Source organism: Podarcis melisellensis (genome assembly GCF_964234715.1).
Source record: "Podarcis melisellensis genome assembly, chromosome: 12".
Taxonomy (NCBI): domain Eukaryota; kingdom Metazoa; phylum Chordata; class Lepidosauria; order Squamata; family Lacertidae; genus Podarcis; species Podarcis melisellensis.
In genome coordinates, this window is record NC_138544.1 from 4,534,562 (window position 1) to 4,559,990 (window position 25,429).

The window sequence follows — 25,429 nt, forward strand, 5'->3', positions numbered from 1 at the left end:
ATGCATCATGTCACGCCATGCCGTGTGACAAAATTTAGGGGGGTATTCCAATATACAGTTCTTTCCTGCTGTTTTCATGGGTGAATCTTGGCTGGACAGAAGCACACATATGCACTAAGGGTGGGGAAGTAGTGAAACTGCCTGGAGTATATGAAATTTGGTGCAACATGGCAGAACTGTGGTCAAAAAGCCACCATTCCCTAGTGCAACAGGAAATGTAGTGTAAAAGTAATGTTAGAAACTGGGACAAAAGTGCCAGTATCATAACCAGGAAAACTGAAGGGATTAATCCGCACCCTAAGTCAGAAGCCCTTCAGTCTGATTAAAATCAATAGGCCTTTGTCACTCCACTCTGCATTTCATTCTGCATAGGCTTGTGCTGTTAGTCATGCTTTGTTGTTGTCGTTTAGTTGTGTCCAGCTCTTCGTGACCCCATGGACCAGAGCACGCCAGGCATCTTGTCTTCCACTGCCTCCCGCATGCTTTAGTCCCACTGAAATCAGTGGAGCAAGTTAATCATCAGTCTCTGTCCCCAGGAACTAGTAAAAAATATTTTCTCATATGGACAAATTGGTTGTATTTCTCTAACTCACCCCATGAGAACATTCTACCTACCAACTCATGTTGCTCTGCATCTGATGGGCTTCTCATGACATAAAGTTAAGATAAAATAAGTGTAAACACTGTAAGCCAAAGGTGAAAGCTCCTTTTTCCTATGGAGATCTTTCAATGTAATGAGGTCTTTGGTTAGTTCTTGCTTCAAACTAGGATTAGGAACAGGATTCCCAAGATACCTCAGGCGAATAGGCTGCCTTGGCCCAACCAGAAGCAGCATTTGTTGGAAGAAATGCACTATGAAATCCCTAGTCTCAGATCTAATAATTTTGGATGAGCAGCCAAATTCTTAAAAATAATATTTAGCATTTGTAATGGAGGGTTGGGGAAGGATGAGCAAAAGTGTTTAGAACACTCCAAGGAATGTCACAGAGCTTTGATGGTGGGTATAAATTTGAGAAAATAACAGTGCTTTCCAATAGTTTTAGTACTTTCTTTCAGACTCCCGGACACTAAACTGCACATAAGAGTCATTTCTCTAAGGATCCTTCAGCACAGCCCCTGCTCTGACTTGCTTCCTATTTCGGAGGCACATTTCATTTTTAATCTACCCTGAAGGAAGCCACCCACCATTTTCAACCCTTGCTTGCATAAGTATGCTGAGCTAAATAGCAGGCATTACCTACAATCACATCTTTAAGGTACTGTGATATTTAATAAATAGGTGAGGGCCAAACTACACATCACACTAAACTCATCACTTTAAGTTACATTTCTTTCTTTCTTTCTTTCTTTCTTTCTTTCTTTCTTTCTTTCTTTCTTTCTTTCTTTCTTTCTTTCTTTCTTTCTTTCTTTCTTTCTTTCTTTCTTTCTTTCTTTCTTTCTTTCTTTCTTTCCTTCCTTCCTTCTTTCTTTCTTTCTTTCTTTCTTTCTTTCTTTCTTTCTTTCTTTCTTTCTTGTTTTTACTGTTAAAAGTTGCAAACAGGGGTGTAGCTAATTTTCATTAGAACTGCAGCACATAGGAAGCATTTTTAACCCCTTTCTCGCCCAGCACAATCTTACTGTAGACCAGTGCTATTTTTATAGAGAAAGAGGTGCAGGAACTCACTGTGAACACCTCCCTTGCTCTCTCTTAAAACGGCAATGGTGCCCACCTGAGAGGAGCCAGAACTGAGTTCCAGCTGAAAAAAGCCCCACTGAAGACTCCACCCCCAACACCAAGGAAAGCTTCCACCGGCCCAATGAGAACCCACCTCCAGCCAAACAGCAAGAAAAAGCACACACAGAGCTTCAACTGACACATTTAGCACCTTATCTTGTTTCATCCCAACGTTTGTTTGCTAGCAATTTATCCTGAAAATGCCCCATGGCTAGAAGACAGTAAAATGATCTTGCAGGCTGACAGGAGCTTTGAAAATAAAAATCTATGGGAATTAAACATCTATAAAGGAGATTCTGACTAAACATCAGGAAGAATTTTCTGACAGAAAGAGCTGTTGGACAGTGGAACAGTCTCCCTTGGGATGTTGTGGACTCCCCTTCCTTGGAGGTTTTCAAGCAAGAAGTTGGATGGCCATCTCTCATGGATGCTTTAGCTGAAATTCCTGCATTGTAGGGGGTTGGACTGAATGACCCAACTCTATGATTCTACGCAAAAAAGCCACAGCAAGCAATGACCTGCCGAGTAGAGTAGGAGCCAAAGCTGATCAGCTGCTTTCCCCTATTTCATCAATAGATTTTGCAGTCATTCCTTACTGTCTTTGCATTCTCACAGCTCCTCCATCAGGCCTCATCACTCCTTGTTCACTACCTGCAATGACTGTGCATCTCCAGTGACAAAATACGGGTATGTAGGAGATGGGATCAGTTGTGGAGATAAGTGATGGAGCTTGGAGACAAAAAACACCATGGGAAAGAGGCTCATTTGAGAAATCTTTTCCCTTCCTATCAGTCCTTCTGAACTATATACAACCAAGTCCCAGCTCTTGTCTTTTAGACACACACATGGGCCAGTTGGGATGAGATGATAAATGTGTATAGTCTATGTGCAGTGGGGGAGAGAAATCTCAGCCACTCATATCCATCAAAGTGTCGACTCATCATGGGCGAGCTGTAAGCAGGTGTCAGAGGTGAGCCAGAAGTTGGAAGCCAGGAGTCAGGAGCGGGAAAATCAGAGCCAAAGGACTGAACCAGAGCCAAGGAACACAAACAATGAGAAGACCTTGTTGCTCAAGAAAAGTATCAGTCCGAACAAGAAGCCTTTTATGGCTCTCCTTGTCCAGGAAGGGCCAATGGGTGGGCAAGGCCAATCTAGAGCTTGAGAAAACATATTTGACAGGAAGAGATTTTATGCTGTTGCTCTGAGAAATAACCACACGGGGTTGCTGTACAGTGAGCTGAAGCTTCCTGGATCTTCCTACAGTTCCTGGCATTATTGTAGTTCAGGCCTATGCATACTGGCCTTTTTGAAAGGAAGCCCTCTTCAAAAATTACAACTACCTCATGGACCCTGGAAGGAAGGAGAGGCCAAACTGGTGGATGGGTAGGGTTGTGCTTTTCTACCACACACAGGTTCTACAGACTTGAGAGTCTCATCCAAACCAGCCTTCTAAACAGACTCTGTGGCAATCTAGTTGGCTGGTCAGAGCAAACAATTCATTTGGTCTCCCAATTTATGTCTCTTATTGGGCTAGATTCTTACAAGGCAGATACATGATCAGGGGTTGTTCAGGGTAGATGAGAACAAGGGATTACTTGCTATGTTCACACCAAGGGGGAAATATATAACCCAGACACAATGCTTCATTATATATATATATTATATATATATATATATATATATATATATATATATATATATATATATATATATGCTTTCGTAGATTTTCACGGGTACAGGAATGCAGGTTTTGGTGTCCTCGGGTGTCTTCCCGTGTAAAAGTTGGGGTGTCTAGGCGACGTTTCGACGAGGTCTCACTCGTCATCTTCAGGCTGGTGCTTTCGGCTCTGTCCCAGTAACAAGAAGCCGAAAGCACCAGCCTGAAGATGACGAGTGAGACCTCGTCGAAACGTCGCCTAGACACCCCAACTTTTACACGGGAAGACACCCGAGGACACCAAAACCTGCATATATATATATATATATATATATATATAATGTTTTTCAAATTAGTCAATATTATGTTCTTAGCAGAACCAATTTCTTATTGGAAATAGTCTCATAAAATAGCACAGCTCTTCCTCACTTTTCTATTTATGATACAAAGGAGGATAAATTGGATCTTTGGAAGGGGAAAATCCTAACCAAAATGTGACCTTAGCAGATGTAATCCAATCTGATTTCCACTTCACTAGCCTAAGGATGCTTATGCAACTGCAAAACACAGCCACTGAGAGACAAAACAATGGATGTTTTAAAGCTTTATTTATTGCTAGTTCTCAAAACATTCAACTGGCATCATACTTCAACTGCCAAACCTAAATTAGAGAGCTTTAAAAAGGGGAAAGAAAAAAGTACTCTTTGGGGAAAACATTAGGGCTCTATAGAGAGGTGCAAGCTTAAGAAGATGGAGCATCTGGCAGCAAACCAAGTTGCCGGCAAATCCCGACCAAGAGGACCCATAAGAAGGGCTTTTAGGAAATCATAAATGGTGCAAGAGAGCTGCAGAAAATCCCTTCTCTTCCATCTCTAGCATTCGTTCTGGCACCAGAAATTCAACAGCACTTGTTGCCATTAGCAGATTATAGCAAATTCCACCAAAATCTAAACAATTTTCGCAAACTCTAATCACTTCCTTATTTACTCATGTTTATCCTCTCCTTTCAGCTGGATTGCAGTTTGATATTAGAGTGCATTCCAAAGGCCATTCGGCTGCTCATTAATTGCCCAGAAGCGATGCGTAACTCAACACATCCTAAAACCCAAGGAAATGCGGTAAATTCTACCATGGCTTAGAGCCTGAAGACATATTCAGGGTAGTTAAAGCTTTAGCAGTCAGTAGCGGATACATTTTCTCTGTTCTTAACAGAACATGCAAACCAGACTTACACCTAGTCAAATCGCAGGTCTGTGCAGCCCAGTATCATCTTACTCTGGCCTTAACTCTCTAAGGTGCAAGGCTAACCCTGTTAACCTGAGGCCCTTTAACTAGAGGTGCAACCAGCTGAGCCTAAGAACTGCTGCAGGCAAAGGATGTCCCCTACAGCAAACTACCGGCTCTGCATGGAGCAGACACCTGCTTTTCTCCAGTCAGGACAGCTGAGCCAGTTACTCCCACAAACTTACAGGTGCAAACCTTAGGAGAGGACTAGGTCCAAATAGCTGATCTGTACTGTCATTTATTTGATCTGCAAACAATGGAGAATAGACTCAGCATCTGGAGGGCTAAAGGTTCCCCATTCCTGGCACAGACTTGATTTAAAACTCTGTTGTGCAATGCAGCCTCGTGTGGCAATATGCAGCCTCTCCACATGTCTCCTTGCTGAGTTCCAGCAAACCCCACACACCTGGAGCCAGGAGCCCACCCAGTCCAGATGCCATGCAACCCTGCTTGAATAGAGGAAGTTTCAACTACTCCCAATGCAGAGCACTCTATTTAGCAGGGCATCTCTCTGCTCAGTGATCAAGCACATACAAGAAAGCCCCAGCTTCAGTTTCTACAACTTCAAGTAAGGCTGGGAAAGACCAGTCTGTAACCCTCGAGAGATGCTGCCAAACATTGAAGGTAATAGTGATCCGGATGGGGAAATGACATAGTCAAGACTGAAGCAACAGGAACACTCAAACTCTGGTTCTGTTCTCTACTACAACTCCTCTCCAAAAAAAATCCTGCCCACGCAGGAACTATTACTAGCCAGTCCTCAAGGCCTAATGATGAAGGTTAGCCAGCACTCCTCTGTGTTCAAAATGTGGATTTCTGATTAGTACTTAACACATTTTTCAGCCTCTTTGCAGGGCAAGGGAGAGAAAAACAGACATTCAAGGCTGACTCTAAAATTAAGTTCTCTCACCATTCTGAACCTTATTTGTTTCAAAGCTGCATTGTGCCAGAATCATCACGTATGAAGAAACCCAAAGACATAGAGACACGGGACCAGGACCAAGTTTCAGGGAGCCCTAGGTAAGGAGCCCCAAACCCCACCCTGGTTGGCCACCCAGTTTGCCAGGCAGTAGTCATAGGCCCCCCTTTTATTCTTTGTTTACATCAGGCATAGGCAAACTCCGGCCCTCCAGATGTTTTGGGACTACAATTCCCATCATCCCTAGCTAACAGGACCAGTGGTCAGGGATGATGGGAATTGTAGTCCCAAACATCTGGAGGGCTGGAGTTTGCCTATGCCTGGTTTACATGGTGGCCTTGCTGATAGATGAAGTGGCAGCAACAGCTGTAGCTGTCCACCATCTTAGCTTCCCCATAATGCCTCTGCAAGGCCCGGTGGAACTCTGGTGAATTGAAAATGGTGAAAAGCATAATGGTGAACCAGGCACACAAAAAGAGAAAATTCATGGATTGGAGCTGAAATATTCTGGATTTCACATTTGTCTGAATATTGTATGATACAGCTAGCTTGAAAGTGTACCAAAAATGCATTACAATTTTTTAAGAATAAAATATATATTGATTTTAAAAAATTATAAACCACCCACAATTTGATATTACTATAGTGGTGTACAATAAAAATAAATGGATGCATGCAAAACACCAAGCTAAAACAGTAAGAATACATTAAATGCATCTATAAAACCAGCATGAGCAATATATAAACATGGAGCTCTGAAAATCTGTGGTAGAATAACCAAGTTTTGAGGCCGTGCCTAAAAGAGTTACTTCCTGGAACCATTCTACTTTCCAGAATGCGGGTGTCAACATACTAAAAGCTCTTACCTAGGTACTCATTAAACTCCAAGGTGTATGGTAGACACAAGATCACTTGAAGACCTATGGTGCAACTTCTGGACCCCTTTTAAGGGCGACAGAAAGGCTCTTCCTATACACAAGAGAGGAGTTCAGTATGTCAGCCAGAAATCACAGAAAGCCTGGCACTCTTCTTCTACTGGCAGATAAAACTTGGGAGGAACTACATCTAATGATAGATGGGAGCAATGACCTGTGAGGCCACTAAAACAGCTTACCATCTTTTTGATGCACTAAGGTTAGAGGACACAACAGGCAGTATAAATTATACCAGTGAGGCAATGTCTGAGAGTGAAAGTGAGGCAGACACACTCTTGCATTTTTTATCTCTTTTTAAAAGACTCTTTGGGAGGGGTTTGGGGGCGATGGGAGAAGGGGCTAGTGCAAAAGAAATACAGCTGAGACCCTGCCCCAGGGATGTCATTTGGCACTGAGAAACGTCTGCAGAGCCAAGAATTCACTCTAGGCCTCCAGCTAAGGGTTAAGTTCTAGGTGATGCTTTGTGCATCTTGCCACACTTTGAATCATTCAGTCATGTTGACAACAGGGATAAATTAAGAAAGCATAAAAGCCCCCATGAAAATTCTAAGTATGATGGATTAGCAATGAACTGAACACTTCCATCTGGACAGAAGTGTCATCTCTCCACAGTGTGATGTGTTAGTAAAAAAAGGAAAACACTGGTCTGAGTTCCAGCAGGATTCCTACCCTTCACAGTCCTCATCTGAAAAGATATCTACTCACCCACTCATATAAAATGTTAGCACTCATCAGTGCAAGGATCAGACAAAATGTTAGCATATTCTGTCCCTGTCGAAGGCACTGTCTTGCATTAGCAGTTGCAGAGGGCGCCTTTACAGTTCAAGGTAAAAAAAAATAATAACCTACTAAACCTTACAGAGAACTTGCCATAAAAATACCTGCTCCAAATGCCCTCTTAGAGTGTAGGAGAAGCTTCTCAGAACAAAGTAGAAGTGATAGTGGCAGATCTATTTGTTTAAAATTGTGGGGTGGGAGTTGTCCATTTTTTTAAGCAAAGGGATGTATAGTGTGCTCCCTTGGGATGACAGGCAGGATATAAATTTCATAATAAATAAATAAATCCTTCCGCTTCCCGTAACTTGCCTCAATCTACAGATTTTCTTTTTTTTTAATGAATATTTATTAGTATTTTCAAAAAAGAACAACACATATAACAACAAAGACAAAAATAAACAAACAAACAAACAAAAGAAAAAATACAAAAATCCCAAACTTAAAAATAAAAACAATTAAAAACAATTAAAAACACCTGAAAGTTCAAATACTTATTTTCTTTTAACTTGTTTCTCAGACCTCCTCACACCTCCCCTTCTTGTATTCCAATTTAAATTTTTGGCTCAGCAAATCCTTAATTTACTTCTCCATTTTAACTTAATTTAATTTATTCTAACATATTATTCTATTTTTATTTTTCTTCTTTCTTCCATTTCCTCAATTTATATTTACAAACCTTATTTTCATTTAATTTAGCCATTTTAAAAAAGGATCAATTTTAACATAACCAAATTTACATATCAATATTTATACCTCATTATTTTTTCTTAAACATTTTAAACATTTTTCCTAAAGTCGACCAAAATTTCCCTTCCACGTCTTTCCCAATTTCCATACCAATAGCAAAGCAAAGTAAAAATAAAACAAACTATATTTATATACCCTTTGGATTCCCAAACTCCACCCACCCTTTTCCCGGTTTCAGTCCTCAACAAAAATCCATCAGTCTCAATATACTGTTTAGCCTGGAGATCTCACGTCCGAGGCTCTCAATTCTCTCTCAGTTCCTCTCTGCCGGTCTTTTTGGTAGTCTTTAATGTTAAACTCCAAATCTTGAAGAAGCTCCAGCCCAACAGGATCCAAATCTCGAAGAAACTCTGGCAATGAAGCTGGGGGACTTCAGAGGCAAACACAAGGAACGTTTACTCATGCAATGCTTTTTATCCAGAAAGAAGACTCTGTGCTTCATACATGGAGCACATCTGGGTTTCACTAAGTAGGCCTGCCACCATCACATGTAGTTTGACTATCATTGGCAAACCTGTATCATGCAACATCATCTCAAAGACAGAAATGGAGCCTCTTTTCACAAGTGTCCTGATCCTCTGGCCTACCTGGCAGACAGTGTGCCAAGACGAAGTTCCAAGTCCAGAAGCCAATCCACACAACAAAGTTCCAAGTCCCAAAAGCCAATCCATGCAAAGATCAGGAAACGCACTCCAGGATCAGTCCAAATAAGCCAAGATAGTAGTTCAGCAGTCAGTCTCAAAGTAGAAACCCATGAAGGCCAAAGGAGAATCCCAGGTGAGGACCCTCAGCATGGCCAGTTGAGCAGACACAGCACCTCAGCTCTGCTGCCTTCCGATCCTGTGTCTGCTGATTGCAGCACCTGGGCTTGATGAGGCCTGTGACCCTCACCTGCTCTCCGCTTGCCCCAGCTGAGGAATCACAGGCCTCCTTCCCCACCTGGCCAGCTAGTGAACTACAGCAACTAACACGAGATAATACCACCAAGCCAACTACAGTGGTACCTCGGGTTAAGAACTTAATCCGTTCTGGAGGGTCATTCTTAACCTGAAACTGTTCTTGACCTGAAGCACCACTTTAGCTAATGGGGCTTCCTGCTGCTGCCGTGCCGCCGGAGCACAATTTCTGTTCTCATCCTGAAGCAAAGTTCTCATCCTGAAGCAAAGTGCCTGAAGCACTATTTCTAGGTTAGCGGAGTCTGTAACCTGAAGCATATGTAACCTGAGGTACCACTGTCTCTGTAAACGAACAATAAACATCCATAAAAATGGCAAAGTAGTTTCTTTCCCAAATAGGTCATTCCAGAGGTTTAACAAACTGAAGGATATCGTCCTCCTTCTATGTTTCCCTATTGGAAACATGCAAATGGGGACAGATATAACCCTGCTTTAAACCGTTTACATACTGTCTTCTCTTGTGTATTAATTACTACGAAGTTTGATGACTAAGCTCTTTAGCGACAAAACGTCAGATTACCGGAACAACGTTAGAGCACTGAACCACTGGTATATCACAAGTGAACCCTTTATTTACTGGGTTTCACTATTGTTTAAGATAAAAACTATTTGGGAAAGAAACTACTTGTGCCATTTTTATGGATGTTTATTGTTTGTTTGTAGATAGTTGCCTTGCTGATCTTATCTTGTGTTGGTTGCAGTAGTCATTGATTGTATCACCACCCTGTTCACTGTTTTACTGCTAGTGAACTAGGCTGCTTCCTGGAGCGCCCCACCCACTGTTCCTAATAATAATAAGAAGAAATTATTATTATTATTATTATTATTATTAATACCCCGCCCATCTGGCTGGGTTTTCCCAGCCACTCTGGGCAGCTTCCAACAGAATATTGTGGTTCGAGGACCCGACCCCCGCCAAGTGAAATGAATACGCAAGGACACGTGATATAAGGTTAATGGGCAAGAATAGGCCACAACTTTATTGATTACAGCAATGAAAAGGTATTGGCTTAGGCATTGGATGTCTAAAACAAGGTGGGTTTATTCACCAGTAGGTGGAGCCTGTTGATGCTAATCCAACTATAGGCTCTCCCTTGATGTCACCGAGGGTCGTGCCATGGCCTCCCGCCAAGCAGGCATCGGACAGAATACACGACCGCCAGATTCCTTTAACGGAATACCCAAAAATTGAAGGCATAGGCGATGGCCACACCTAGCCCTTCGACACACCACAACACATTATTCCAATGCCTAACCTACCCACCAATACCACGAAAGTTGTGACGATTGCTATGAGGTAGGCGAAAAAACCAAAAAGCCTAATGCCAAATGGAAAAATTCCTACCAGGCCCCCTGGACAACCAGGGCGACCAACCTAAGGTCCATAGCAAGGCCAAAGAACCAAGACCCTAAGCTCAAAGGGAGTGGAGGGTGGGTGACTCACGATGCAACGACGGCGAAGAATGAGGCCGAGGGGAGGCTGGCGCTGCAGCAGAAGGCTGCTGTGCACGCCCCCTCGGAGGCACCTGGTTGGGTGCCTGCCGAGGGGCGTGGGCGCCAGCCAGGAGAGAGGAGGCAGGGGGAAACGCCCCCTGCTAGGGGCGGGGCTCGGGCTCCCGCTCACAACCACTCCCCTCTCTTCCAGGGAGGAGAGTCTTTAAAATGCAATAACCTATTAAACTTTAAAAGCTTCCCTAAACAGGGCTGCCTTCAGATGTCTTCTAAAAGTCTGGTAGTTGTTTTTCTCTTTGACATCTGGTGGGAGGGTGTTCCACAGGGCGGGTGCCACCACCGAGAAGGCCCTCTGCCTGGTTCCCTGTAACTTGGCTTCTCACAGCGAGGGAACCGCCAGAAGGCCCTCAGCACTGGACCTCAGTGTCCGGGCAGAATTATGGGGGTGGAGACGCTCCTTCTGGTATGTCTTAGGACTTGATGTGTTCGTGAGGATGGGGGCCTCTCTGGCTCTGGGTCCCACTGCCTGACTTCCTGTGTACTGGGCCCTGGCTCCTGCCATCATCTTCTGTCACCCCATGAGTATGTCTACAACAACCTCTCCTTCCACATTCCTAGCTTGCTCCCATGTGACCCACTCCCAGCTGCAACCCTCAACAGGATCCTCTTCCTCCTCCCCAAAGTCCTGCCAGTTCATGACAACAAGTTCATCTGCTGAAGCCCATTTAGATTGCAGCCTGTGGTCACTACTTCAACAAAGTCTCTGAGCTTTTGCTGGATTTTTCTGAAGTTAGAAGGCTAAGGGGTCACAAACCCATCAAAACAACACTGCCACTGAACTGATTCAGGACCATAGTTGCCGCCACAGGAAAGGGACTTAGGATGTCGTCATATTAAATGCTCTCCAATCATCAGCCTCTAAGTCGCAACATCTATCTCATCTTGGCTACTAAGCCTAAGAGTGCTGGTCTTTTTTGCTAAAGACTCCAAGAGAAAGCTGTATAATATATTTTATCTTTTGTAACAAAAGGCCAAAGGAGAGCCAATTTTCTTTGCTTTTGCTCAGCTTCTTGCAAGCTGCAGGGGTTTTGCAACAAGAAAACGCTGCTCAGAACAAAGCTTCTGTTTGAGAATAACCAATATAATTACAGAAAGATGCAGTTGTGTTTCCCCTTTCTAATGACGTGTCGCCATTTGGAATTTATGAGTGCTGGCAACTGACAAACGAGAGAAAGAGGAACAATATTTAAAAGTTTAAAGGGTTTCTTAAGACATGTAGTTCTTCTTCCTGTGCAACCCTTCCACTAGCCATCTTAGCCTGCCACTTCGTTTACAGCTGATGTTGGGCACAGTCAACATCTCAATGGAACATAGCCATGTGCAGATTATATGTTTTTCAGATGCACAGAGAGCCAGAGAATAAGTATGGTATGGTTACAGCACAAGATTTTTTTAAAGTGATTTTATTTGTTTGTTGTAAGCACCGTTCTTAAAAGAATGTAGACCATGTCTCCTGCTTAAAGGAATGATGAAGACCATCTGTTCTGTGCTATCTTATGCATCAGAAGACTTTGCTTATGTTTCTCTCTCCCCCGCCCCCCACCTCAGAAAATCCTCACACTACAAGCGAGCTGGATTTATTTCCCCAGTGAAAAATGTTGGCTACTAACTTAGAAAACACTAACACACTTGTCCCTAAATGGGAAGGTACTCATTACAGGGCCATATGTCTGTAATGAGGCCGAGAAGGACGGAACAAGTTTCCTCGGCAATCAGAATGCATCCTGCAGCTAAATGAGTTTGTTTATCCAAGTAACTCAGAATTATGTCACTTTTTTTACAGAGAGGATAAAACACAACAGCTTTGAAGAGGTAGTTACTTAATGTGCAACTTGTCACCACTTGCATCTCTGCCATAATGAAAGACATGTGGGAAATCCCTTGCCTTCTGCAAAGCAGATCTCTCTCTCTCTAGTCTGGGTCACAGGGCACGCACATCTCCAAAAGGAAACCGTTATCTCTTCGCCTTTCACACACCTACTTCCTGCAGGCCATGTGGCCAAGAAAGATCTCTGTGATTGGTCTGCTGCGCACTTGTTCTCAGCTACATTCAGGCCAACAGGGACACACTTTTTCAACCAGAATTGAGGCTGCAATTGAAAAGTAATAAATCAGTGACAGGACATCTATACCAACCTCTCACTAGGAATCTCATAATAGTTTTAGTGTTGCAGTTCTTGCAAGCTAGACCATGAATCTCAATATTGTGGTCCATTATTTATTTTATTTAGGACATTTTTTCTGCCCTGACTATGACTCACCATGGAACTCAAGGCAGCATATATACAGGATTCCCATGCATTATCCCAACCAGGCACTGACTAGACCCAGATCAGGCAAAGTGGCCACATATGTCTTCAGACCATACCCTGGAAACATTTTTGCATAATGCAACCTGATTCTTTTAAGACAGAACTCACGCAATGGGAAGAAGGCCAAATAAACCCTTCCACTACCAAAATATGAGAATGGAAGTTTCTTGCACTCGCTGATGAATGTTACAGAAAGAGACAGAGACAGTGAGAAGGAGGGAAAGAGAGCAAGGAAGACTCATAAAGGTGGAAAGGAGTACTTGGGGAAAATAATATTGTTCCCTTTCAATGTGAACTGCCCAGAGAATTTTGGAAGCAGAGCAAGCGGCTCACACTGCCTTTTGGCTTACGGGGTATTGTGTCTGCTGAATGAATACACCCAAAATGTACCAGTGATACAAAACGTTTTAATAAGGGGTCATAGCATGTTGCTATCATGTGCTCTGCTTTATTTTAATTGTGTAGGATTAATCTATTTAATGTTGCACACTGTTGTTCCTCTCTATGCTAGTAATGGGATTAGAAAGAGACACGGGTGGCGCTGTGGTCTAAAACAGTGTTTCCCAACCTTTTTTGGGCAAAGGCACACTTGTTTCATGAAAAAAATCTCGAGGCACACCACCATTAGAAAATGTTTAAAAAATTAACTCTGTGCCTATATTGACTATATATAAAGTAACTCTCTTTAATAGGCCTCAAATAAACACAAAGAAAGTATTTTATAATTACTTTATTATGAAATAGTAAGTACCGTATTTTTCGTCCCATAGGACGCTCCGTCCCATAGGACGCACCTACTTTTTTTGGGGGGGGGGGGAAATAAAGGGAAAAAAAAATTCCTTTATTCCCCCCCCCAAACCAGGTCGGGGAACAGTGGGATGGCGGTGCTGCACCTCCCCGCTGTCCCCCGAGCTTGTGGGGCTGGCCCATGTCTGCCTGGCGCAAGGGGCGCTCTGCTTCAGGGCGCCCCGGCGTCGGGCGGCAGGCTACAGTCCGCAGCATGGGGAACCCTCTGTTTCAGGGCGCCCCACGCGCCCCCCGGGTGCGCAAGGCTTGCCAACACGAGCGCGGAGCACGGGGCGTCCTCCGAAGGGCGTCCCATGCTCCGCGCTGCCAGCTGCCGCCCGCAAGCCTTGCGCTCCTGGGGGGAGATCCCCCGGGTGCGCAAGGCTGGCCAACACCAGCGCGGAGCACGGGGTGTCCTCCGAAGGGCGCCCCGTGCTCCGCGCTGCCAGCTGCCGCCCGCAAGCCTTGCGCTCCCAGGGTTAGATCCCCCGGGTGCGCAAGGCTTGCCGACACCAGCGCGGAGCACGGGGCGTCCTCCGAAGGGCGCCCCATGCTCCGCGCTGCCAGCTGCCGCCCGCAAACCTTGCGCTCCTGGGGGGAGATCCCCCGGGTGCGCAAGGCTGGCCAACACGAGCGCGGAGCACGGGGCGGCCTCCGAAGGGCGCCCCGTGCTCCACGCTGCCAGCTGCCGCCCGCAAGCCTTGCGCTCCTGGGGGGAGATCCCCCGGGTGCGCAAGGCTTGCCGACACCAGCGCGGAGCACGGGGCGTCCTCCAAAGGAGATCCCCCGGGTGCGCAAAGCTTGCTGACACCAGCGCGGAGCACGGGGCATCCTCCGAAGGGCGCCCCGTGCTCCGCGCTGCCAGCTGCCGCCCGCAAGCCTTGCACTCCTGGGGGGAGATCCCCCGGGTGCGCAAGGCTTGCCGACACCAGCGCGGAGCACGGGGCGTCCTCCGAAGGGCGCCCCGTGCTCCGCGCTGCCAGCTGCCGCCCGCAAGCCTTGCGCTCTCGGGGGGAGATCTGACTCGCCCGCCTCCCTCCCACGGCACACCAGGCAACGTCTCGCGGCACACTAGTGTGCCGCGGAACACCGGTTGGGAAACACTGGTCTAAAACACTGAGCCTCTTTGGCTTCCTGATCAGAAGGTCAGCGGTTCAAATCCCCACGACAGGTGAGCTCCCGTTGCTCTGTCCCAGCTCCTACCAACCCAACAGTTCGGAAACACACCAGTGCAAGTAGATAAATATGCACCACGGCAGCGGGAAGGTAAACAGCATTTCTGTGCACTCTGGCTTCCAGCACGGCATCCCATTGCACCAGAAGCGGTTTAGTCCTGCTGGCCACATGACCCAGAAAGCTGTATGTGGACAAAAGCCAGCTCCCTCAGTCTGAAAGCGAGATGAGCGCCACAACCCCAGAGTCACCTTTGACTGGACTTAAGCATCCAGGGGTCCTTTACCTTTTACCTTTCTTTGAACTCAGTGCTTAGAATTTGAAAAATGATTGACAATGACTTAAAGCCCAGAGGATTACTAAAAACTATTGAGCAATCTTAAGTGGGAAGGGGGCAATGAAGTGGCCGACAAACCACCATTTCCAAAGCCCCTCCCAACTTATGTGGGGGTGGGTGACATGCGCTTGCAGGTCTTCTTGCTGCTCCACTTGGGAGAAATGGCGAGTTTTAGATCCCCACCCTATATGCCCCATTTTGGGGACTAACGACAACTACTGCCAGGGACAACATTGTCAGCAGCAGATCTTGCAGAGCTTTCTGTAGAAAAATGTGTCCCTTTCCCCAGGCAGCTGAAAGGCACTTTCCACACATCTTAACTTTCTCCAGCCAGCAAAGATTGCCATAAAGAAGAATATTTTAAAGAATACTTGAAGAAAATGGTACAGTCATACCTTGGGTTACGAATGCTGCTGGTTGCGGACCGTGCCGAACCCGGAAGTACCAGAACGGGTTACTTCTGGGTTTCGGCGCTCGCGCATGCACAAACACACAAAATGACGTCACACGCATGCACAGAAGCGGCGCTTCAGGCTGCGAACGCTGTGGGTTGCGAACATGCCTCCCGAACGGATCACGTTCACAACCTGAGGTATGACTGTAGATACCAAAATTAGTGAAACTGAATGGAAAGCAGCGTTTTCCTGGAGAAGTAATCATGCACGAACATGTCAGTTGCTAATCTTTTTTAAAAAAATAAATTTATATATTCCTAATATTTGACCAATAGAAATGAATAAGTTATTTAAAGCAATTCATACCATTGCTGGAGAAGTGGTCTGGTGGCAGATCATTTATCCATGTGGCAATCGTCAACTGCTATTGAGAAATTTGGGGTTCACATTTTTAAAACCTATCCAGAGAATGGTTGGGCAAACATTTGTATCCCAAATAGTGCTGTTGAAATGTAATTATTTAAATATGTCTAATATACATTGTGGAATGGTTTCTAGTCTACTAACAGATGCTAAACTGGTCATAGCTATTTAAAAAAATAGGGAAAACACCTTTGTTCATTTTTGAAATATTACTGAATGAACTTGAGAACTTAGGTGGCTCTGAGAAAACAGAATTTATTTTTATGGATAAACTGGTTTTATTGTAATAATACTGTGAGAGGTTTCTTAATAAATTGTGTATTTTATAGTATGGTGTTGCTCCAACTTTTTTAAAAAATATATTGTTTAAGATATCATGTATTTGGCTGCATCTTATATTCTTCCTATTTTGGCTCCTTAGAGATCTGATCTCCAACCTCACACCAGATTATTCTTATATCCTTATGCATTGTTCTATTCAGCTATGATTTGATCTTCCAAAATATTTGAGAAGATTCCAGGCTGTATTCAGTGGGAAGTAAGGACTCAGCATCTTGAAAATGTTGACATTAATTATGTTTTCCTATGGTTACGCATAGAACAATTCATGATGTTTGGAAGAAATATTTTTAGCCGACAGTTGCTCAAAAATTAGTTATTGCCATTCACACTGGAATGGTTGGCATCCATCTGTCATGGGAAACAATGGAGGAGTGTGTCTTTGAGGGTGAAGTCAAACAGCACCTGCTGTGGCTGTAGAGAATGATCCAGGAGAGACATGTTTTGATGGAGCTGGGGCAGATGAAGGCGTCCGGTTGTGCTGCTGCAGATGCCTTGTGACGTTTCTTCTCTCTGCGCTCCTCCCAGTGGTCATTTCTTCTCTGGTCACTGCTACGGATGCACAACCTGACCGTCTCCAGGCACTGTGGTCACCTGCAAGGGATTCTCACATGGCAGGGTTAATGTTGCCAGCCTTCATGTCATGTTTGCAGACATCTTTGTAACACAGAGTTGGTCTGCCGAGGAGCCTGGTGACTGAATCCAGCTCCCCATAAAGCACATCCTTGGGGAACCTGCCATCTTCCATCCTGTGGACATGACCTAGCTAGCATAGACGTGAGTGGAGTGCAAACATGCTGGGAATGTGGGTGTGATGGCCTGGGACTCGGGCTCGGACTCAGAACCGGAGGAGTCTCAGTCCGCGCTGGATCATTTGCCTCAGGCAGCATCTGAACCTAGTCTGGGGCCTGATTCTGAAGAGCCCCAGTCTGCACAGGTTCCCCGCAACAAGCACCAGCTGGGCTGACTCATGGGCCTGAGCCTGCCCTGGCTCCAGATGCGGCGATTACCTCATTGCCCTCTGCTGGGCAATCACTTACAGCTGCTCCACTACCAGTTGGGTAAGGAGAGGCTGAGGCGGCCTCTGGGTCTACTAACCCACCAACATCTCCTGAGCTGCAGAGACTCAGGTCTGAGAGAAGGAGAGACCTGAGAACACGCAGGAGGAGTGCTCGCCTTCAGGCGAGACAGGGAGGTGAGTCACCGGGGGATCAGGACCGGCCATTACCCCGACAGAGATAAAAGGCTGCTGGACCCCGCCCCAGGTTGCGGGGGCAACGTTGCTGTTTGCCAGAACCTGCCTGAGACCCTGTGCCTGACCTTGCCTGGTTTCCTGCCTTGGCCCTGTTGGACTAACTCCTCACGGAACCCTTGGATTGGGGACCGGACCTGGACCGCGTTGCTCAGGTTACCCCTGCGCCCAGCACAGTGGGCTTGTCAGAGCACATCTTTGCTTGAGACTCTGTCCTGCTATGTGATGCCCCAAATCTTCCTGACGCAGTGCCAGTGGAAGGCGTTGAAGTGTCGCTCACATTCTCCCATACCCTTTTGGTGAGGCGAACCATTTCAATAGCTTGTCCAACTCAACATTGATGAGGAGGTTGCTGGTCATGGTGGAACCCAAGCAGACAGAATTGTCTGCCACCTCGAGTGTGTGGTCACCAATGCTGATGTGTGGAGTGCTGGCAACATCCTGACCCAGAATGTTGGTCTTTGTCAGGCTGGTGGTAAGGTGAAACTCCCTGCAGGTTTGGGCAAAACAGCTGATGAGTCCCTGTAAAGCTTCCTTGGAGTGTGATATCCTCCATCCTGGAATATGCAGTGGAATATGTGGATGATAAAAAAGATGCAATTAAAGTTGCAAGAAATGTTCACCAGGGCCCCTAACAGAATGGAACAAAAAATCTGTTTCTTTTTCCAAAGCCAAATCTGTGAAACATGGTCTCCAGAGAAAAGGGGCTTGCAAGTGTGGGCAGAGAGGGGAAGAGAAGTCTTAGTCTATTCCTGTTTAGCGTTTGCTTGCTTGAGTGTGTCATGTGCCGGGCGCTTAACTTCCAACAAAAGTACATTCAGCCATTTGGCATCAAACAGCTTTTCAAAGCCCTTTCTACATTATTCTAATTGCTTACAGATAGAAATTAAAATATGGCTCTTCAAAATGCTTTCTCTTTAAACAAAAAACCAAAAACAAAACAGAAGTGCACAACATTTCACTGGTACACAGATGATGCAACAGACAGAAGAGGGAGGAATCATTAATGAAAATTAAGTAATAACAGCATTTTATAGAACTTTCACTTCAACTTGGCAAATTACCTCCTCCTAATTGCTTCAATTTATTTATTTTTACTATGGCCAGGGCAGCTTCCAGAAACCTCAGATGGCAGGCCAAATTTTATTTTCATTAGAATTTATTCTCCCTCCATAGATTATAAAAGCACTGAAACAGGGGCAATGGCCAGTGTAATCCTATACATGTCAATTGAAAAGTAAATTCCATTAAGTTAACTTGGTTATATTCCCAGGTATAGTGGGTATAGGATTGCCATCTAAGTAGTTAATACATGCTGGCCTTCTAGGAGGTGAGCCTTCTAAAAGTTTGCATCTGCAAGTCATAACATACCTTTTCATCCTATGTATTGCTATAATGGAAAGTTTTCAAGGCAGAATTCTTTACCACAGGATGTTGAACAGATGCATCCCAGCCTCCAGAATTAAAATAAGGAGACATGTATTTTCAGTACATATATCATATCCATAACTTTAAAAAAAAGTTGATACTTGGTTTTTTTTTAATTAAAAAGAAAAGAGAAATCAGTTTTCTCTACTAATTATGTTTAATGCTGTGCCTTTTAGAAGTAATATTTATTCAAGGAATTCCTTGAAAATTCATCAGGGGAACATCTCACTCACCATATCACTAGAGATGGGTGGTAACAACAGAAAAAGTTCAGCAGAACTCAATTTGCCACTTTCTGACCAGACTGCCATCAGTTTTGTAGGCTTCAAGGTTTTGCACATGCAAAGATATGGTTCAATTAAACCATCAAGCTGTATCAGAGCAAGCATGCTTGGCCCATGACTAGCAAAGCCTATTTATTCTATGGTGCCTCCTAAATCCACAGTGGAGCCTACCAGATTTCAACGAACTCTAGTCCATGTTGCGTGACTCCAGCGCAAGTCGAACTGCAAACAATGGGCCTTTTCAGAACTCAGCAGCAAACTGCAGACACAGGCAGCCTAATCCAAGAAACTGCCAACCATGTCTTCACCAAAATATCCAGAATTCTGTTGAATCAAAAGGCTGGAATTACGACTTGCTCATGAATCTGCTTAATTGGCCCAATTTATTCCAAGTGTGTAAATCTGGATTCTTTGATGAAAAGTGTGGGGATGAAGGCAGATTCCAGCTATATCAAACCAATGAAAGCCTCACCGGTGACCATCTCAGTCAGACCCAAGTCTCACGTGTACTTCTGAATGGCTGAAATCTCCACAAGGAAGCACTTACTTTATCTGCATGTGGTAAAAATGTGCTCCTTCCTCACAACAAGACCTGAAATTTATTACACCACTTTCAGGGATCTTTAACATTTGATCTGAACTAGAAGATGAGCAGCAAGTAATCACTCTCTTTCATGCAAATATAATTTGCAAACATCTGCACCTTATAATTGAACTTTCCCCGCAATCCTTTATTGCATTTCCATTTAATTTATAGTTGCATTTGCCTGAATTTTCTATTGTGTACCTGCAATTTCATTCTTTCTTTCTTTTGTTCAACCTTCTACATAATCTTAGTGTGCATCAGCACCAAAATGTCTCTTTATTGAACTCAACCTAAATATGTTCCTTTCGGAAAGACACTATATGGTCCTCAATTTATTTGCACAAACTTATTTATTATTTTTCTGTATAAAAGGAGGTCAGTTTGAACAGCAGCATTAACACCTTTAACAATAGCAAAAGCAGAATACTTTCTTCTGTTTAGGTCAGGCTTCCTCAAGCTCGGCCCTTCAGATGTTTTGAGACTACAATTCCCATCATCCCTGACCACTGGTGCTGCTAGCTAGGGATCATGGGAGTTGTAGGCCAAAAACATCTGGAGGGCCGAGCTTAAGGAAGCCTGGTTTAGGTAGCATCCTTCAGGGATTCTCAAGCACTGCTGTGAAGAGCCTGCCATGAAATAGTTGCCTACCCAGGCACCACCCGGGGTTGGTGGCAGTTGCGGCCCAGCCCAGCAGACCTCGGTGGAGCAACACTTGTCAGGATGGCTGGCAGTTAGATTTCCCTTGCCGGCTGCTCTGTGTGGCGGGCTTTCCTGCCAGCCAGGTTTTTAAAATATGGGCTAATCCAGCCAGCGCAGGGGGGCGGGGTTTGGGAGCTGACCAGGTGGAGCAGGCTTCACTCTGTTCCGCCCCCAGTTGATAAAAGCCGGCGAAAGGTTGTCTTGTCCAGTTTGTTCACCTTACTCTGGTTAGGAACAAGAAGAGAGGAGTTTGGACTTGATATCCCACCTTTCACTCCTCTAGGAGTCTCAAAGCAGTTCACAATCTCCTTTCCCTTCCTCCCCCACAACAAACACTCTGTGAAGTGAGTGGGGCTGAGAGTCTTCAAAGAAGTGTGACTGGCCCAAGGTCACCCAGCACCTACATGTGGAGGAGCGGGGAAGCGAACCCAGTTCACCAGATTACGAGTCCACCGCTCTTAACCACTACACCACAATGGCTTCCTGTGGTGGGGTCACTGCAACTGGGTCCACAACAACTATTTTGAAATCTTCCTCAAATATGATTCCGTCCCAAACCACATTCTATTTATTTATTTATATTTCGTAAGATGTGTACACCGCTTGATTTAAAAACAATAAAATCAAAGCAGTTTTGCTTTCTGGGAGTGGCTTTCACTGTTCATGACAAACAAGAAACATGGAGGTGGATCTTATGATAAGTGAGTGCCCTAACCCCACCCCTAAGTTGGCTTTGCAAATGGAGGAAACAGATGAAAGAGCTCATCTTCTGAAGAGTTGACTTGAAATTATGGCAAATTAGAGCATCTATACTGTGTGTAAACTATAATAGGACAGTTTAAACACATTCCAGAGTGTTCAGTGAAGTCCAATTAATTTCCACCATGATGAGTTGTTTCCCTTCCCCACCCCCCGGCCTGGCATCTTATCCCGAGGAAGAAGTGAAGGGATTCTAGCCATGACAGCCATGCTGAGAAATGAACATTATTTAAAACAGCTGCAACACCTTTTCCAAATTTCCTGTATTGTGAAATGACAGCAGCGTCTGATTTGGTGAAATCCACCCAGCATTGTCTCCTAGTCAACTTGTAAAGAAATAAACCAACACCATATGCTTTATTTGGTGTTTGTTTTTCCATCGGGTGCCTATAATGAGAGGTAGGGAAAGTTTGCACAACAAAAGTAAGAGTTATCTGTGTTCAGCTCCAGTGCCACAAGACAACTGAAGGCGTTGCAAAAGCTAAGAGCAATGCGGTGGCAAGCCCCTTCTGAAAGAACCGACAATCTGCCACTATTTTTTATAACCCCAAAACTGAGGCATGGGAAAGAGCCACATACTTTCTTCATTACATGTTGCTTGTTATTACTGTGCCTTTGATTTCATTCGGTGGGTCTAAATTTACTTGATCACACTCTTAAGGTCCCCCCGCCATTTGTTTATTTTTACATCTTGAAGAGGGCTTATTTAAGCACCACGAGCAATTGTTCTACTGAGAACCGACTATTTAAAACTTTCACATCATTGCAGCTGAGTGCTGTGCCTCTTTAATTCATTGCAGGTGCTTTTATAACTGACACCATTTGTAGCTTATACTAATTACTAGGTATTAGAAAGACTGTGAAAAGAGCAGGTAGTTGAAGGAGCCAATGGGCTTAGGTATATCATCTGTTTTACAAAAAGGAAGAAAGGCATAACAATAAAGCATGTCTTCGCTGTTTAGTTGGATTCCAACTTTTATCTGACAGCAAATCTGATCCCTTGTACTTCTACTCAACTCTCTGGTCCCTTGTACATCATCATTCCATTTCTAGTGTGGCCAGAATTGTTTCCACATGAGTCCATTTCTTTGGAATTGCCCTCCTTCATTCACTCACTTTTAATTGAGAATCGAAACAGCAGCATAATCAAATTGTTGCAATCCAATGCTTTTTGGGGTTGTTTTCCTAGTTGTTTCCCTCCCCCCTCAGATCTGATTCATTGTTGTTGTTGTTGTTGCTGCTGCTGCAATGGAACATAATTGCAGCTCTAGACAGACAGACTTTTCAGAGCTCTTGTCCATTTTAATTTAATGCAGGGGTGAGGAGCCTGTGGTCCTCCAGGTGTGGTTTGACTACATCCCCCATCATCCTTGACCACTGGCCATGCTTGGTGAGCTGATGGGAGCTGGGGTCTAACAACAAGCAGAGGTCACAGCTTCCCATTACTGATTTAAAGTTTCCTGTTTGAGGACTGCTTCTTGTTGAGTACAGTTGGAGGATTAGTGACAAATAAAAAGGTAAAGGGACCCCTGACCATTAGGTCCAGTCATGGCCAACTTTGAGGTTGCGGTGCTCATCTCGCTTTATTGGCCGAGGGAGCTGGTGTACAGCTTCCGGTTCATGTGGCCAGCATGACTAAGCCACTTCTGGAGAACCAGAGCAGCGCATGGAAACGCCGTTTACCTTCCCGCCAGAGTGGTACCTATTTATCTACTTGCACTTTGACGTGCTTTCGAACTGTTAGGTTGGCAGGAGCAGGGACCGAGCAACAAGAGCTCACCCCGTTGCAAGGATTCGAACCGCCAACCTTCTGATCAGCAAGTCCTAGGCTCTGTGGTTTAACCCACAGCGCGACCCACGACCCGCGTCCCTTAGTGACAAATAGCCTCTATTAATTGCCCCAATCTCAGTTTGTTCCCATAATGCATAAAATTAGGTGAGGCAGCTTTGACTACACATTGCCTCATTTTCCCCTTTTTGTTTTTATATTGAAATAGCAATATAAATTTGCTGTAAGAGAGCATGAAAAGGCATGAAAGGAAATCTCCCCTGAAAGCAACAAATGAAAAACAAGCAAATCATTGAGTTCAGATGGCATCTCCTGAAGAGTTTGTAGAGATTTCAAATGTGAAATTGTTGGTCTTCTAACAAAAATATCTAGCTTGTACCTATTATCAGCCTTCACACCTGACCAGAACTGGCTCACCTGGTAGGGCAGAGTCACAATGCTAGCATCCTGGCTGCTGCGTCAGGAAGGTGAGGGGAGAGGTATCAGGGAGATAAGCATTCCAAAAGCCTTAACAAAGCCAATCCAACACTTCTGCCAAGTGTGCCCACACTGTGCCAGACTCTCTACCACCTCAGCCCTCTCCCTCCCTGAAAGGGGCTCCAACACTGTGGCCAGGAATTTGGGCTCCACCCCAACAGGCAAGCTGCTTCTGTACCCAATGGCTGCAAAGTGCCCAGCATCATGCCAATGGTTTAAAAGGGACCCATAGCAGGATTAATGGAATTACAGGCCAGTTAACGTAACATCTGTTCTGGGTAAACTGGGGGAAAGCATTATTAAATACAGATTTACCAAACATATAGAAAAACATATGACTTTCACAAAGGTAAGACCTAACTATCATTTTAGAGTGCTTCAATAGCGTCAAGAATATGGATAGGGATGATCCAGTACGACTTTCAAAAACCTTTTAATGAAGCCCCTCACCGAAGACTCCTGAGCACATTTAGCAGGAAACAGGTTCTTTAATGCATCAGTAACTGGTTAAAGAACAAGAAGCAGAGAGTAGGAATAAATGAGCAGTTGTCACATTGGAAAGATGTAATGTTCTGGAATTAGAGGTGAGCGATGAAGTGGCCAAGCTCGTTGATGATGCCAAATTGTTCAAAATAATCTCTACAAACTGGCAGAGTTGGCATTAAAATGGAAGATGTAGCAAGGAGTGCTTTTTCTCAGGGGGTACTGGCACCTCTTTTTGTTGTTGTTAAATAGTGTGGCACTTAATGTAACAACTTCATGGTGAATACCGGTGCCTGTTTTTCTAGAAAAAAAGGACTGGTAGTAAGTGTAAAGTCATGCCTGCTGGGGCAGAAAACCTCAACTTCCAGGTGTCTGAACTGCTAGTGACTGACCAGGAAAGAGATATTGGAATGGTGTTGGATAGCTTGAAGAAAATGTCACCCTAGTGTGTGAAAAGGGCAAATGCATGAGATTATTAGGAAATAGAATGAAAGTAAAGTTCCCAATATCACAACGTTGTTATACAAATCTAAAATGTGACTGCCCTTGGAATACTGTGTCCAATTCCAGTTGCCACACCTCAAAAAGGATATTTCAGAGTTGGAAAACATTGCAGAGTTGGAAAACGTTACAGTATATGTGGCTTTGGGATTTAGAGAAAAGGTGAGTGTAAAGGGACACAGTAGAAGTGTACATGATTTAGAACGGCGTGGGGAAAGGAGAGAGAGAGAGAAATTCCTCTGAGCTCAAAATACCAGAACCTGGGATGGTCCAGTGAAGCTGAATGCTGGAAGGTCCAGGCAGGACAAAAGAAAGTACTTTTTCACATCATGCAGGGTTAATCTGTTATAGAATCCAATGTAGTAACGGCCATCAAATTTGATGGCTTTTAAAAGGATTTAAATTCGCTGTTGATGGCTACTGCTCATGATGACTGTAGACTACCCTCCAGTCTCAGAAGTGGTATGCCTCACAAGGACGGAGAGTGCTGCTGAACTCAGATCTTGGCTGCAGGCTTCTTGTGAGCATCTGGTTGGCAACTGTAAGAACAGGATGCTGGACTAGATGGGTGTTAAGAAGAGTCATCCTGCAATTATGACAGCTGCAGCCTTTTTCTCTAACCGCTTCCTAATTACTCTACTGGCTATATCATTTTTTGCTTTTAGAGGGGTTAATTGTGGTTCATGCTCATCTCCTTGAATGAACATTGCAAGTTAACACAAACACATATATGAAAGCACAACACCTGGAAAATTCTCCCCTCCCTTCCATTTTCTTATTTCAATGTACCTCTTGTGTAATTCCAAAACATGTGAAACCAATTTGGTCCATCTCAGTGGTGTCTCTCTCTCTCTCTCTCTCTCTCTCTCTCTCTCTCTCTCTCTCTCTCTCTCTCTCTCTCTCTC

General features: G+C 44.5%; 1 protein-coding gene across 1 annotated transcript in view; it reads right to left on the reverse strand.

Annotated features, from left to right (window-relative positions):
- Positions 1-25,429, reverse strand: part of SUGCT (succinyl-CoA:glutarate-CoA transferase) — a gene marked incomplete at its 5' end in the record, with an annotated part of 301,206 nt that overhangs the window by 152,487 nt on the left and 123,290 nt on the right. The gene's annotated exons all lie outside the window — the stretch shown is intronic.